The sequence below is a fragment of the Bos mutus genome, chromosome 9, assembly GCF_027580195.1.
Source record: "Bos mutus isolate GX-2022 chromosome 9, NWIPB_WYAK_1.1, whole genome shotgun sequence".
NCBI classification, from domain to species: Eukaryota; Metazoa; Chordata; class Mammalia; order Artiodactyla; family Bovidae; genus Bos; species Bos mutus.
Window position 1 is genome coordinate 12,941,265 of NC_091625.1, and position 3,951 is coordinate 12,945,215.

The 3,951-nt window shown below is 42.0% G+C and overlaps 1 long non-coding RNA gene across 1 annotated transcript; it reads left to right on the top strand.

The window, feature by feature from the left end:
* Positions 1-1,000: 1,000 nt before the first annotated feature.
* Positions 1,001-2,950, top strand: LOC138989195 (uncharacterized). The gene is made up of 2 exons (XR_011465449.1): positions 1,001-1,161; positions 2,810-2,950. It is a non-coding gene; the product is annotated as an uncharacterized lncRNA (long non-coding RNA).
* The last annotated feature ends 1,001 nt before the right edge of the window (positions 2,951-3,951 follow it).

The following is a 3,951-nucleotide window of genomic DNA, read 5'->3' on the forward strand; positions in this document are numbered from 1 at the left end:
CGAGCTTCTCATTCACTTCACCATCAAAATGTTACTGCATTAAGATATCAGTTTCAGATTCCTCGAGAATCTGCTCAGGAGATTGTTCGTTTCTGCTCTCACTGTCCCACTGCTGTAAATAATTTACCTATGGGAGTTAACCCTCGCGGTCTCAGACCTAATGTACTTTGGCAGATGGATGTAACTCATGTCTCCTCCTTTGGAAAATTGTCTTTTGTTTATGTAACCGTAGATACTTTTTCTCATGTCATTATTGCAACTGCTCGCACTGGAGAGGCATATAAGATGTAGTACAACATCTCTTTACTTGTTTTTCATATTTGGGTTTGCCAAAAGCTTTAAAAACTGATAATGCCCCTGCTTATACTTATACTTCTAAGTCTTTCCAAGAGTTTTGTATAAAGTTTCATATAAAACATAACACAGGCATCCCCTATAACCCACAGGGAAAAGCTATAGTAGAAAGAGCACATCAAACATTAAAAATACAAATTCAAAAATTACAAGAAGGGGAATTTAAGTATAGTTCCCCCACCAGATCCTGCAGCATGCTCTCTTTGTAATAAATAACCTGAGTGTTGATTCATCTGGAGCCACTGCAATGCTTCACCATTGGTGCCCAGAACCACAGAATAAAAAGCCGTTGAAGTGGAAGGACCTCCTCTTTGGACGATGGAGGGGTCCCGACCCATTATTAACTAGCGGCCGAGGATATGCTTGTTTTTCCACAAGACGCAGGTTTTCCAATTTGGATCCCGGACAGACTGATTTGTCATGTCTCAGCCCCCCAGACACATGGTCCGCCCATTGCCTCAACCACAAAAAAGGAAGGGGCCTCCTCTACCTCCACTCCCTCTACCAATACAGGAAGTCCAGCTGACCTCTAGACAAATGACACCAGAGATCCCGGATAAATAGGAAGAGGAACCACCCACCAGACAGATGTCACAACTCGGTATAAAAGATATTGTTCCCCCTAATTCTTTACCCCGCAGGAGACCACCGGGACGCCCAGCTCATACAACTCAACAAGCCTCCATACCCACCTGGGGACAGATTAAGATGCTCTGTCACCAGGCACATATGATATCTTCTCCGCAGGGCTCTTCAACTTCCCTTGAGAGAGTGTTTATTGCTATGCTTGCCTTGCTATCTTGCCAGGTAAGCGCCTCCTCTCCTGCTCCAGAAAATTATTGGGCATATTTCCCAAATCCTCTGACCTTCCAAGTAGTTACTTGGAACAGTGACCCTATACGGGTCCACACAAACCAGCCTCATCTTTTGGGAGGATCATATGCTTCCTGTACAAAGGATCAATACCCTATTAATTTCAATTATACCTTTAGGGGATTAACAGACGACCTTCCTGTTTGTTTTAACTTCCCCTTTGGTCATACAGGAAGCTTTATTACTCTTACCAAAGAAGGATGTTTTGGAGCCTCTAAAAAAGCAATTCTGACAGATTCCCCGTCCTTAAGATATCGGTCAGTTTGGATATTACAGGCTCGTATGCCCGGGGTTCTTGACCCCTATAAATCCCTGCTTTTCAAATCTCCACCAGAATATCCAAATTGTAATAACGTTGCCCCTTCAGATGTCATATGGAACACCATAGATGGTCGCTTAGGGTATCCGATTTGGAAATCTTGTACTTATAATTTGAGAATTGATTACAGAATACTGGGAGGAGGAAATTATACAATTCAGGACTGGAGCAACCCAAATCCAGGTCAGGACCCAAAGTCCAATGATGAATTTACCGGTAAATTTGATCAATTGGAAAGAATATTCAGTTCCTTGGCCACTAGCCGCCACTAGATGGCATCATAATCAATTTGTTCCTCCAATGTTGTCCTATACAGCTAAGGGCAGAACCTATTAGCAACCAGAAATTTGGAGAGCCCTTGCCACTACTGCCCCTATTACTTTAACCTGGCCAGAAAATAATTCTATTTACTCTATTTTAGCTTGTCTATCCTCTCCTTGTTTTTCTCTTCTCTAATGACTCCAAAAGACTTAATATACAAATGAATTACTCAGGTGGACCTCATATAGTGTCTTGTGAACAACGTATGCTCTCATCCTGTTTGACCCCCCAATATAATGTTTGCTCTTTTGTTGTGTTACAACGTCCACCCTATCTTATGGTGCCTGTAACTGTAACCACACACTGGTATGATAATTATGGTCTTGCTGTATCACAACAACTACAAGATTTAATGCGATCACAATGGTTTGTGGGCTTACTTATCTTTGGAATAGCAGCTTTGATAACTTCAATTACTTCTGTTACTGTGGCAGCAATATCATTGATTCAACAAGTACATACTGCTCAATATGTTGATATTGTGTCCAAAAATGTTTCTTTAACATTGGCAACACAGGAAGCTATAGACAGGAAGCTAGAGATGAGGATAGACGCCCTAGAAGAAGCAATAATGCATATTGGAACTGAATTGCAGGCTTTAAAAGTGAAATTGGCACTGTCCTGTCATGCCAACTACCGGTGGATATGTGTCACACCCCTGAAAGTAAACGAGACAGATTATAACTGGGAGAAAATTAAAAATTGTATTTCAGGTGTCTGGAAGAGTTCTGAGATTAGTTTGGATTTAGGGAGACTTCATAATCAAATAACGACCATAGAACACTCCCAATTAGATTTTACTGCCGCAGGAGTAGCAAGTGACCTTTTCCATACATTCTCTAACTTTATTTCAGGAAAAAACATGCTTTCTACTATATTTAGCTATGCTGCTGTAGCTGCTCTAATTCTGCTTCTCATAATTATTCTTCCTTGTATTGTCAGAACTCTTCGACAGAGCACTCAGAAGCTCGCTACTGAATTACATCTGGCTGTCTTAAGAAATAAAAAGGGGGAGATGCGGGGAGCCAGCATGGGAGTTCCCACACATGACAAGGTCATGCGGGAGAGCACTGACGGGCAAGGCGAGTCAGGGCTTGAGGGGCCCCCTGGATCTGCCTCAGCGTCTACCCCAAACCCAGAATCTGTCTGTTTTACTATTTTATGACTTTTACCAACTCCTCTGACATTAATGGGGGGTTATCCCCGACCACCTTTCTCTGAAGAAAATTAACTTAGAGCTCTAGTTAATAAGTCTCCTGGGCATAATAGGAGTGTTTCAATTCAAACGCCTCTGATGACTTTCTAGCTTGCCTGACAGGTTTGTTCAGATTCCTGCAGCTACACATGTGATTGTTCACAGCCTCCCAACCACGAGAGGCACGGGAAGCTTAAGATATTCTAACAATGCAGAGCTTCTCAGAGAGTTAAAATTGTTAGAATAGAACTAGTAGAGGATTTCTTTGTTGAGCTAATGCTTGCTGCCAAGTTTCCATATCCCTTACCTACTGTGTCCCTGGGAGTGTATTGATTAATATAGTTGGTATATAGAAATGTAAGTAGTAGCTTTAATGTTTGTAACCTTGGACCCTTGAGTTAATTCTTTTCTTGTTATAGCCCACCACTTTTGCCCTATAGGAATGCAACTTTATCTAATGCTTTCAGAGGGTGGCACCTGGCTTTAGAATAATCACCTTTAGAGAAAAATAAGTTTTCTGAAGAAAGGGTCATAAAATGTTAACAGGCCTCCTGGCCAGAAGATGATGTAAATCACCTAAAGCTTTTGCATATGATAAATTTGCAGGAAGAAAACCTGGCTTCGATAAGGATCAAGGACTGCTGACCTTGCATGACTCTACCCCACCCCCCATTATCCTCTATGCACAGCTTAAGGTATAAAAACTACTTTGGAAAATAAAGTGTGGGCCTTGCTCATCAGGCTTGGTCTCCCCGTGTCATTCTTTCTTGTTTCCTTTTCTCTCCTTTTCTTCTCTGTTCTTCCTTCAGGACAAATAATTGGAGCACAGGGGCCTTCTGAGACCACTTATTTGCCCAGGCTTCTAAGACCCACTCGAGAAGGTGCCCAA